Below are 12,347 nucleotides of genomic sequence, written 5' to 3'. Positions count from 1 at the left end.
TAATAAAACCATAATCTTAAGAATAATTAACTTCCCGCCATAATCATTTAGCAAAATCTTCGAAGCTCTAAACAGCTTTCAAAAGACAAACGGCCAAAAAATATAATGTCGCTTTGCGTTTTCTGCCTAAAGAGATAATTAAATAATCTTATATAACAATAAAGAAGTAATTTAAAAGACAATAATTTTATTTATTTGACCTCTGCATCTTCGAAGTTCAACAGCCATAGAAGTCGTCTTCCATTAAGCAATGATTAGGTTGCAAAAAGACAAATTACCAAAAAAAATTTCGCTTTGCATTTTCTGTCTAAAATAGTAATTCGATAATCTTATATAATAAAAATAATATAAACACCAATAATTCTATTCATTTAACCTCTGAATCTTCGAAGTTAATCCGCCATAGAAGTCGTCTTCCATTAAGCAATGTTTGAGTTTCAAAAAGACAACCAAAAAATATAATTTCGCTTTGCGTTTTCGGCCTTAAATAATAATTTGATAATCTTATATAATAAAGATAATCTAAAAGATGCTATTATCATTAATTCAACCTCTAAATTGGGCAAATTAGAGCGATAATCGAAGGAAATAAGGAGAAGATGTTGATGCGGCTTGAATGGAAGACGCCCAGATTCAACAACAACAAACACGAAGGACTCGAGGAGGAGGAAGGACCCCAAGTTCCTTATTTTTTTCAGAAATTAATCTTTCCAGCGGATAGGATCCTTCGTCAGCATACCAGCCGCTAATATCCTTCAAGCTGCCAGGTTGAGGGTGGTAATTAATCAAGCAGAGAAGTTTCTAGGCCTATGTTAGGTAAGGTGTAGTATAGTGGCCCTAGTTTAATGTTGTCATATTTGATTTACCTAGCTACTATAGTGGTAGGTAATTTACTCCGTGAATTTTCGTTGATTTACATATATTTACGGCCATTTTTTAATCGTTTATTTGTGTTTGTAGCGTTTACCGTCTTTATTTATGTTTTTACGGTTTTTCCCGAAGCCCTGGTAAACCTAGCCTAGGTGCCGTAGGATGGGCGCGCGGTAGTCGTCTTCAGTTTTGCCGTAACTTTGGAGGGCGGGGAGTCAGGGGGGCCGGCCAGGGTAGGTCATGGCGCCCTAGTTAAGATTTAAGTTCATCTTCATCCGCTGGATCTGTTCACGCCGGGAACGCTCGTTGCAACCGAGCCGGGACCCGAACGGTGCAAGAAACGAGGACGTTACGATGCCCAGCCGAGATTCAAATTCGCTCCTGGGGTAGGGTGAATTGCCGAGCTACGATGTAGCGGCCACCGTTCTCGGAAATAAGGGTTTGTTCATGAAACTTACCTGACAGATATAGCCTATATACCTATAGGTAGCTGTATTTTCTGAAGTCCGACAGAATTTCAAAACTCGCGGCACACGCAGTGGGCGGCCAGGTGGTAGTACCCATTCCCGCCGCTGGGAGGCGGATATCAGGAAACCATTCCCATTTTCTATTCATATTTTTTTCTGTCGCGGTGCTGTAAACAACTGTTTGCAGTACCTCCGCCTAGGATTTTGATTTACTTTCGTCGCTTAAGTATCTGGATTGTCTTTTGGTATTGATTCTGGATTGGTGGCTTGGCACGCGCAATAGTGGACTATTTTTTTTATTTTGGATTGGCTTTTCTGTAAACGTGATGTCTGGATCAAGTTCAGTGAGTTTCAGAGTGTGTGTGAAGAGTGATTGTAAGGTGAGGCTACCAAAATCATCGGTAGATCCCCACATAGTATGTATGGGGTGTAGGGGACATGTATGTTTATTGGATGATCGGTGCAATGAATGTGAAGGTTTGACCGATGATGGATGGAGGTGTATGATTCTTATCGGCATAAATTGGAACGCGATAGGATCAGGAGGTCTTCCTCCAGGAGCGGTTCCACTAAAGGTAAGGGAAGTAATATTCCACCTGCAATAACACCAGTAGAGTTTGTTTCACCTAACCCTGTGATGTTGCCTTCGGGCCCTGATTCTGTGTCTTTACGCACTCTAGAATCTAAAGTGTTAGCCTTGGAAACCGGCTCTGCGAAAGTGAGTGATCGTGCCCCTAGTGTTGTGGAGGGGGCGTCAGATCGGCCCCATAATGCCTCTAGGCCTAGACCGCTGTCGGACTCCCAGGAATCAGGGAGTGGACATGTCGAAAGCCACAAGAGGGTTACGGGGGCTCCCCACCGATCTGGCGTCCCTTCGGCAGGACCTGTTGCAAGTTCCCTAGGCTGCCAAGGAGCGTGCTCAGGCTCGCATCCTTAAGGACTGTTTGTTCCGACACGGCATACAAACCTTCGGTCCTTTTACAATAGGAAGGTACCTAGCGCAGCTGGATAGGTCGTAAGCTTTTCGAACAAGGGGTTCGTAGTTAACTGCTTGTCCGACAGGCGCGCGCGCGCGACTAGGAGGTAAACAAATCACTTTTTGCTTTCGGCCTGCTGGCGTGTAGACGTGTATCATCGCTCTCTGCCCGCTTCATCGTCGTTGCTTTCGCATGGTTGTGTTTTTCTTTTTCTATTTATCTAGTGAAACTGAATTGTAAGTACAATCATTTCATATTTATTTCCATTGAATTCAATTGTGAATTAAAGGATCTTGGTTTCTCCACGCCCTCCGATTACCGAGTGCCGGACTGAAGGGCGTAAGTGCGGGAATTCATTTTTCCCAGAAATGATCCTCGTATTGTGTATGCTCAGTGCCGAGGACGGGAGAGCGCTTGCTCCGAGCTTATATTTTGGTTGGAAATGTGTAGATGAAAATTCGTAAGTAAGTGCCCTTTTCATTTATATTTTTTTGACCTGTATGCTCGTTGCCGAGCGAATGCGCTCGGCACGAAAACTTATTCTGTATGGAAGTGGAATCGCAAATACAGTATTCTTTTTCATTTTCATATATTTATTTAGATTGTAGCAATACTCATTTTGGATCAGTTTCCGCTCTGGTTTCATATTTTATTGAGATTGCATTATTTACTTGGATCAATGTTTCCGCTATTTCCCGGGAATTGATCCTTCCCCTTTTTATTTTGTAGAAGTGAAATCGCAAGCGCAGTATTCTTTTTCATTTTCATATATATTTTGATTGCATCAATTCATTATGGATCAAGGTTTCCGTTCATAATCGGGAATGGATCCTTTTACTAATGCGCTCGATCCGAGCCCTTATTCATTGTGAAGTGAATCGTAATGCAAGATTCTTTTTCATTTTATTCCTTTTATTATTGATTGCATCAATATTTATTGGTTCAAGTTCGCTCAGTCAGGGAATTGATCCTTATGCCCTTGCATTCGGGCCGAGGGGCAACGATTGCTCTCGGGGTCTTATTATTATTGTTGGGTACATGGTGCTGTGTGGGGGGGTGGGAACGAGAACCCCCCCCCGCTCAGCTCCCACAGATGGCCCTTCCCCTTCGGGGTGGGAGGTTATCTGGGTTATTCTCCTCGCCCGATCCGTCGAGCGCGGGGAGGGCGCTCGGTGCCTGATATACAATTGTATTCGGGTCCTTCACTCGTTCGGTGTGGGGCTCACCCCCCCGCGCGAGGGGACTTCCCCCACTAATCACTACTACTGTTATTTCCGCAGGTGCTATTGCCACGAGGGTGGACCTTGGTGAGGTATGGGCGTCCTTCCATTTTGCAGGGCGTGCTAGTGTCCAGGGGCTGCGGTTCTATGTCTGGGCCTACTGCGGTCACCCATGGAGTGGTGACCACGCTCCAGGTGACGACGTCCCATCCTCACCATGGTGTACTTCGCCTCCCGTGGGTAAACAGTTCTTGCCTACAGCCGCCTGTGAAGTGACCGTTCGCCGTACCGAGAGGGGGGCGTGCCGCCGCCGCTCGTGGTTGCCGCGCTGCCGCGACCACACTTCCGCTGCCCTAGAGCTCGCCCCTGGACCTGCCGCCGCTACCAGGATGTTGCTGGCTGCTGCTCCACTTCCTGTGTTTTTCCGGTTGCCTGCCTGCCGTACCCTGCCGATTCTGGGCTGACTCTCCATGCAGTTGCTGCGCTGGCTGTCCCTGCCGTTGCTGCGCTGGCTGTCCCTGCCGTTGCTGCGCTGGCTGTCCCTGCCGATGCTGTGCTGGCTGGCCCTGCCGCTGTTCCTGAGATGCCCCATACCTGCTGACGTCGTCCCTGTTCGTGGTGGTACTACCCCAGACTTTGGTCTGTCTGTACAGGTGCATCCGTGGGCCCTGTGGCTTCGGCTACAGCAGCCCCGGCTCCGCCCTGGATTAGCAGATCTTACGTCTGTCCAGAGGAAGCTGACGAAGAGAGGAGGAAGGTGTCGTCGTCGTCGTCTTCATCTTCTTCATCGTCGTCGGCTGCCGCCTCTTCCCCTTCGACTTCTAAGGCTTCACAGCCGAGGAAGAAGAAGGTTGCCTCCTCCCTCCTAAGAAGTCTCCCCTCGGGAGCTTCTCGGGACCCGTCTCACCTCGGTGGGACGGGAGGGTTCTTCCCGCTGTCCTCCTGCTGCCTTCGGGAGCGAGGCCCGTCTCTTCTTCCGCAAGGAAGAAGACTACGGGGACCAGAGGGGTACCGGCTAACACCGGTATTCTCCTCGCCTGGTGTCAGTGGTTCTGCCACTGCATCAGGGTCCGTCTCTGCCTCTCGTTCGCGGGACGGTACCGAGTGTACGGTCGCCTACCAGCGACCGTGCAGCCAGGAACCAGACCTCTGAGCCCGCTCAGCGTCAGGTTCACGGCAACGGGGCGGAAGACTGGTGACAGCCGCTCACGCGACTCTCGCCAGACCAGCTCTCGCTCTCGCGGCGACCAGCTGGCTACCCGGGGACGTGACGGGTCCACGACCGGCCACAGGCTGAGGCTGGGAAGAGGTCCCCCCGTTCGCCGGTGCCAGCCACGGCTGGAACCAGCGACGTGACGTGCCGTGAGGACAAGCAACTGGTCTCACTGTGACAGTGGAGCCTGGTAGGTCGCCTGACCGTCGCTCTCACTGAGAGCGATCGGATACGGCAACCAGCACCAGCTCTTCTGACACTCGAGATCGGGGCCGCTGTGCTCAGTCCAGCCGTTCTCCACAGCGAGACGGTTCGACCAGGCCTGCAGCTCGATCGCCCACCGCGGGTTGATGATCGCCCTGCAGCCCTCCAATCCTGCTGGTTCTGCCAGCGGGCGAGGAGGGAGCGTCAGGTCTGCCTCTCCCGTACCTTCAACCACCTCGGGTTACAACCGGGAGGAGCGAGGTATTGAGGAGTGATCTGAGGGTGCGCCCCTCATGATCCACCACGACGCCCTACGTGCCAGGCACGGTTCTTGGACCGGCCAGGACGTATGCGCAAGTGGATGGAGAAGACCGAGAGGGCTGTCGCTGTTCCCCCTTCTTAGGAGGAAGGTTCTCGGAATATGCTCTTGTTCGAAGGGCTTAACGGTCCTACTCTGCAAGATGCGTGACTTCCGAGATCCAGAGGAACTTTGCCGAGGTTATGGCGCTGATTCGTCGCACAACGACCTCGGGGGGGAAGAATCGCCGCTCCCACCAGCAGAGCCACGTCTCGGCTCGAGTCGTTTTGGGGTCCCGAGAGGGTGGGAACCCAAATCGACGGTGGGTCTGCCGCGATCGGAGCTTGCTGACCTGTGTTGAACCAGGTAGTCTCTCGTCTCTGGACAAGAAGGCTCTCTCAGTTCTGGCCGGTCGAACAAGCTACTTCACCTCCTCTACTGCGACAGAGGCGTTTCTACGTGTCTTCGGACACCGTATTTGAATACCCCTTCGGTCCTCCTGAGAGGTTTCGACCTCGACGAGGACTGGAATGAGTCGGAGGACGGTATCGCTCTCTCCTGTCAGGTGTCGATCAGCCCCACCCAGACGACGTTCACAGTGGCGGCAGACCCTTACCTACAGTATGAGTTCGTAACCCTCCTCGGGAAAACGTTTTCTCCTGACGATACGTTTTCCCAGGCTCTGAGAGGCCCATCGCCGCAAGGCGATGGCTGCTCCTTTTCCTTTTTCTTCTCCAACTGCTAGTTCCGCTGGGAAGGCGAGCCAGTATCCAATTCCTCCCCCATTCCCTCTCTCCTTACGGCTACGAGGGAAAGGGGAGGATCCTACAGAGATTTCTCTGTAAGATCCCACGTTAGGGGCTGCGCTACCGGGGGGACCTTCGGGTCCTACCTGACGTAAGCCCCGGGTGGCGTGAGGAGGGATCCTGCCCCTTTCTCGATTTCTACGGGAATCGAGAGGACCACCAGCCGATATCGTTTGACGAATTCGGTGGGGGGTTTCGCAGAGTGCGTAGAATTCTACGGAATTTCTAGCGCACTCAGAGTGTTCGAGTTTTTTACGATCTCCAAACACTTAGGCGAGACCACGGTCCAAAGTGAGCGAGAATCCCCGATAATTGTTACACGATAATCGGGAACCTCGCTTTATGCTCGAATTCCTGTAATTTCTAGCATTTGGAAGAAGACTGCTGCTGAAAGAAGAGTATCTCACAGTAGGCGATTAACCTGGAATAGAGAAGAACGGACGGGAACTTCCAGTTTGGCTTGAACTATCGTCTTCGGTATTCTGTTCACCATTGAAGCTTTCTTTGGGAAAGACTTCTCCTTCACTCTCTTGACTAGAGAACGAAGGCGGTCGATCTCCAATCCTTATTCTCATTCCTCGAGAGAAAAGAATTAGGAGGAGGTCGTGGTACAGAACTACAAATATACTACGTATATTACCCTCGCGACATGATTCTTTTAACAGTTGAATTGTCCGGGGGGTAGGCGCATACCGTAGTTAACTCTACGGTTTGTGACCGAGACGAGTTGTATCTTAATTGAAACTGCAACTCGGGGTTGCCTGCAACCTCCCAGCAGTTATCAGTTTCGATTTTAGATACTTGGTATTGTCATGACAACACCAAATCAGCTTTTGTATTACCGAAATTCGTTTCGTTTAAATATAATTGCTCGAGGTATTTTTTTATGCTCGATGGTTCTAGCCGAACGCATTCCTTCGTGGAATAATGGATTACCTGGCAACTCAGGATGTCACCGAGAGCTACTGCGTATTGAACTGCCTGATAGCAACTCAGTATCAGCTAGGTCTCGGAGATGCACGGTCGGTTACGTCTCTCTCTCCCCTGGTTTGATTGACTACCGAACCGTATCTCTGCCCAACAATCATGACTTAGGTCTCTGATTAACGGGGATTCTCGCAATAATGAAGGACCATCTACTGCTGTGACGCTCGATTTCATCGCCTTCGACATTGCGAGAATTTTCAACAGAGATATATCTTGGACTCTTTCATCTTTCTGTTTTACCGCACGGTAACAGAAGTCTGTAACTAGTCTCCCGCTGCATCGCACCGCGATAATGCGAATGATTTTTGCAGACGGATCTGAGTTTGTCTTCAAAATATCTCGTATTCGTAGGTGTGCAATTATTCATTGCTCGCGAACATTAACAGATGTGTCAGAAGACATCGCCTGCTCTCCGCGACCTGACAGCTCTACTTCCAAATGTTCAGCCATGAGAAGCAGTTTTCTTCAGGCAGTATTTTCCCTGTCTCTTCATTACTGAAAAGCGCTCCGCTTTTATTGCAACTACGATCCTCACCGGACAGCAATGAATAGCGGTTAGCGTTTCTCAGTCTTTGTAGCCACAGGTTCAGAATCTTGAGAATCCTTCTCTCGTTCAGTTGTGAAGATAGTTAGGCTTTGTTTTTCTGCTACACCTTCGTCTTCAACGACACATAGTGTTGTTTCTCCCTTAGCTGAGAATCAACTATACTATGAGATATCTTGCCATCAGGGACCTCGGTCTCTAGAAGGCAATTGACTTTCGCCTGTTGGGCACATGCCTTAAGAGAATCATCACCTCGCCTTCTGGCATCGGTGACGAACAAATTATTTGTTTAGTCTCTTGGCATAACCCTTTTAAGGCGAAGGTCACGTGACTTGCTCGGGCGCTTGGACAACTTGCCTCCTACCGAACGCAGTCAGTCGGCAGCTGTCAGAGCGCCCAAGTCAGTTACGAACTTCGCTGCGGACTTAGTTAGGTGTTCATAACAGTCTTTTCTTCGTCCTAACGGCTTGTCACAGTGCCCATACCATCGACAACCACCATGAGTGTCGGTGTCCTATCCACTACCGAGAAGAACTTCACTGCATGGGGATAGGAGAATGTGAGACACTTCGCTGCAGACGGATAGACCAGTATGGGTACAGGACATCACCGAAGTCGAGAAGAGGGATAGGTCATACGACCATTCCCTTCTTTTCCTCTGAGGTAATTGCATGACTTTCCTGCGAAGTCAAGCATCCAGGGGATGGGGATTCGTGACGCTCGATTTGCGTACCGACTTCGTAGCGAAGACTCAGAACCCTTCGGTTCCTGACGATCGGTTAGAGTCCTTCACAATCCCTCCCTAATGGACTTCACCGCTTCAATGCGAAGGAGATGCTGCTTTGTCCTGTGAAAGCTTGCGACCGCGCTTTCTGAAGAAACTCGACATCCCAGGCTGAGTGTTGAAGACTCTCGTCAGCACCAAGATGACCTAGAAGTACACTCCCTCGAGTTACACAAGAACTTCTCCGTGGCGCAGGTACTGAAGGCAGGGGTCTGGTACAACCAGACCACTGGCACCTTCCTTCTACCTTTTGGATATTGTCCCACAGGTCCTTGGATCGTTTTCCTTGGGAACCCGTGGTGGCCTGCTCAACACGTTGTGTAGCTAACCCAGACCCTAGCAGGCTGAACAGCATCGAGTCCTGGTGTGACTGTAAGAAATAGATAATGTAATGAGAAAGTGATTGGCTTCTCTTCCTATCTTTTTCTCCCCCTCATAACCTGTGGGTAGAGGGATACCGGTCATCACCTTGCTGGATAAGGAACTAGATGCGGTGAGGCTACTCGACAGAGCCCCATCCTATCGCTTTCACTAGGGATGGGAGCGAATATCCACCACTTCCTCCTACAAGGGGGGGGAAGTGGATGCCAACAAGAGACAAACCATAACTTTATGTTGCCTCTTGCAAATAGGAACTTGTTCTTGTTTGCTGGTACGAAGAGATACGCTTGCCTCTCTCTTAGTACTTGGTCCAGAGGTCTGACCATTGATCCTGCGGTGCACACCCCGATCAATCGGACAGAGGCTTGGATCCCTCCCTCGCTCTTACGACCAGGGAGGCATTCCAAGGTTGGGCGAACACCAGTCTGTTCACAAAAGACTCAGATTCCTCCCACCAAGAAGTGAGTCTTCCTATTGTAAAAGGACCGAAGGTTTGTATGCCGTGTCGGAACAAATGACAATTTGTCGAAAATTGCATTTTCCTAACTATACAAACCTGAGGTCCTTTTACACATAGTCCCACCTCATGCCACCCTCACTCTGCAGTTTTTGCTTGGGCCAAAAGCAAAAGGGAATTTGTTACCTCCCAGTCGCGCGCGCGCGCCTGTCGGACAAGCAGTTAACTACCGAACCCCTTGTTCGAAAGCTTACGACCTATCCAGCTGCCGCTAGTACCTTCCTATTGTAAAAGGACCTCAGGTTTGTATAGTTAGGAAAAATGCAATTTTGGACAAATTGTCATTTTTCGTCCTCCGAGGCGCCCTCCCCGCGCAAGGGGTGGAGCGCTCGGAGAGACTCGCGTCCATTGAAAAGGACCTTTCCAAGTGAGGACGCTTCACGTCCTCTCTCTCCGGTTTCGTTGCGGTCTTCACCTGCGTCGTATGACGCTTTTCCGCCGCAGAAGAGAGGTGGGACGTCATCAGAGGGTGACGCTGAGAAGCGCTACAGTCGCTCTTCGGGGAGGCAGGTAGCTGTACCTGTGAGAAGGAAGGAGGCGTCCCCTTGCCCCTCGTCTTCTCGCAGGTTCAGCCCTTCGCCTTCTTTAGTTTTTTCACCCACGAAGAACATTCTCGTGTCCCTTCAGGACCAGTTGTCGGCTTTGATGGCTCAGAAGACACGCCCAGCAGGAGTCGAGCCTAAACGTAGGAAGGACGTCAGGCTGCCTGTCAAGAGGACGAAGCAGTCCCCTTCTCCTTCTCCTCGTTCGTCTCTTTCTCCTCCTGCGTCTCCTTCGGTGCACCTCCGATCTCGTTCCTCTAGTAGGAAGGCACGTGGACAAGATGCTTTCTTTCCATCTCGACGTCCTGCGCAGGCCACTCGACAGGACGCTTGGGAAGACGTTCATCGGGACGCTTTTGAGGACGCTCGGCAGGACGCTTTTCAGGACTCCTTGGAGGACGCCTGGCAGGACGAATACGCTCGTCAGGACGCTTTTGTGGATGCTCGGAGGGACGCTTTTCCGAACGAAGAGGCTTTCGAGAGCGCTCAGAAGGACGCTTTGAAAGCTAAGGCTGGACGCTCTAGCGGGAAGCGTAAGGACGCTTCTTTAGAACGAGTTAAGGCAGTCCAAGTCGCCTCTCAAGACGCTCACCGCTGTCAAGATGCTCTTCCTTCATGCAGTAAGGATCGACAGAAGGTCGGTCGCATTGAAGAAGCTTCTGCATCCAAACCGCGGAGATCTCTGTTGAAGATCAGACCCATTGGGCGTACGCCCTCTCCGGAGGGGCAGTCTCCGATTCCTCTTAGGGAGGAAGGAGAGTTAAGTAGTCCGGCGGACTCAGTTGAGGAGGAGCAGCCGTCTGTTTCGTCCGTTTCAGACTACAAAATGCTTGTGCGGAAGTTACATTCATCTTTTGGAGACAAGTTTCAGCTTGCAGCTCCCAGGTCTCCACCCTCTCAGTTTTCTTCATCGAAGTCTTGTAAAATCCTGGAGTTCGTGGAAATGAAGACTTCTCTGTCCACCAAGAGGGCTTTTAAGAAGTTACAAGACTGGATAGAACGAAGGAAGGATCAGGGCAAGTCGACTTTTGCCCTTCCTCCCTCAAGACTCAGGGGAAAAGGGGGCATTTGGTACAAGACCAAAGGAGAAGTAGGTGTGAGAATCCCTTCGTCATCCCAAGGGGATTTTGCTAGTCTGGTCGACGCCCAGAGGAGGTCTCTTTTGTCGACAGCTAAGATTTCTTGGACTCCTACGGAGATCGACCATCACATGAAAGGACTATTAAGGACTCTCGAAGTCTTCAACTTTTTGGACTGGTGCTTGGGAGTCCTAGATATTCAATCTAGGAGTCCGGACTCGCTCAGTCTGGGGAAGCTGTCCAGTGTGTTAACTTGCATGGACAAGGCCGTCAGGGATGGTTCGGAAGAGTTAGTTTCGCACTTCGGTACGGCTTTTCTTAAAAAGAGAGCGCTGTTCTGCAACTTTACTGCGAGATCAGTTACGACGGCTCAAAAAGCGGAGCTTCTCTTTGCGCCTCTTTCGAACCATCTCTTCCCCCAGACTATGGTGAAGGACCTGGCAGGTAGCTTGCAGGAGAAAGCTACTCAGGACCTCTTAGCCCAGTCCTCGAGACGTCCCGCAGTTCCTACTACGTCTTCTTTTGGGCGAGCTCCAAAGAAGATTAAACCCTTTCGCGGTTTTCCGGGCGCTACAGTTCTTCGAAGAAAAGGTTGCAGACAAAGTTGTCCAAGTCAACTCGGACAACACCACAGCCCTTGCATACCTAAAGAATCAGGGAGGAACACACTCCCGACCTCTGTTTTACCTGGCGAGGGAGATTCTGCTATGGGCAGGTGCAAGGCGAGTGAAGATCCTGACGAGATTCATCGCAGGAGTCCAGAACGTCAGAGCGGACCTTCTCAGTCGACAGGACCAACTCCTGCCGACAGAATGGACTCTGCATCAAGACGTTTGTCGGGAGCTATGGAAGTTGTGGGGACGTCCTCTGGTCGACCTATTTGCGACATCGAGGACAAAGAGGTTGCCTCTTTATTGCTCCCCTGTGTTGGATCCAGGAGCGATCGCTATAGATGCAATGCTCTGGAATTGGACAAACTTGGCCCTGTGTGCCTTCCCGCCGTTCAAGATCATGGGGGAAGTCATGAGGAAGTTTACGGCGTCAGAGGGGACGAGGTTGACCCTGATCGCCCCGATGTGGCCCGCAAAAGAATGGTTCATGGAGGTAATGTCCTTCCTTGTAGACTTCCCAAGGACGTTGCCCTGGAGGAAAGATCTACTCAAACAGCCCCACTTCGAAAGGTATCACCAAAACCTCTCCGCTCTGGGTCTGACTGCGTTCAGACTATCGAAAAGTTGGCCAGAGCGAGAGGTTTTTCTAAAACAGCTGCAAAAGCGATCGCCATCGCAGGGAGGGCTTCATCGAGAGCTGTTTACCAGTCTAAGTGGGCTTCCTTCAGGGCATGGTGTAGAAGGGAGGGAATTTCCTCTTCCACGACCTCTGTGAGCCAAATAGCCGATTTCCTGTTATTCTTAAGGAATGTGCAGAAGTTGGCAGTCCCAACCATCAAGGGATATA

The 12,347-nt window shown here is 50.5% G+C and overlaps 1 protein-coding gene across 1 annotated transcript in view; it reads left to right on the top strand.

Moving 5' to 3' along the window:
- Positions 1-613: 613 nt before the first annotated feature.
- The window catches only part of LOC135217235 (angiogenic factor with G patch and FHA domains 1-like), an 89,407-nt gene continuing 77,673 nt past the window's right edge, over positions 614-12,347 (top strand). The window contains 1 exon segment of the mRNA XM_064252959.1: positions 614-816. The gene's annotated coding sequence lies outside the window, so the exon portion shown is untranslated.

Source organism: Macrobrachium nipponense, chromosome 7 (assembly GCF_015104395.2).
Source record: "Macrobrachium nipponense isolate FS-2020 chromosome 7, ASM1510439v2, whole genome shotgun sequence".
Classification (NCBI taxonomy): domain Eukaryota; kingdom Metazoa; phylum Arthropoda; class Malacostraca; order Decapoda; family Palaemonidae; genus Macrobrachium; species Macrobrachium nipponense.
This window is presented reverse-complemented; position numbering and strand designations above follow the sequence as displayed.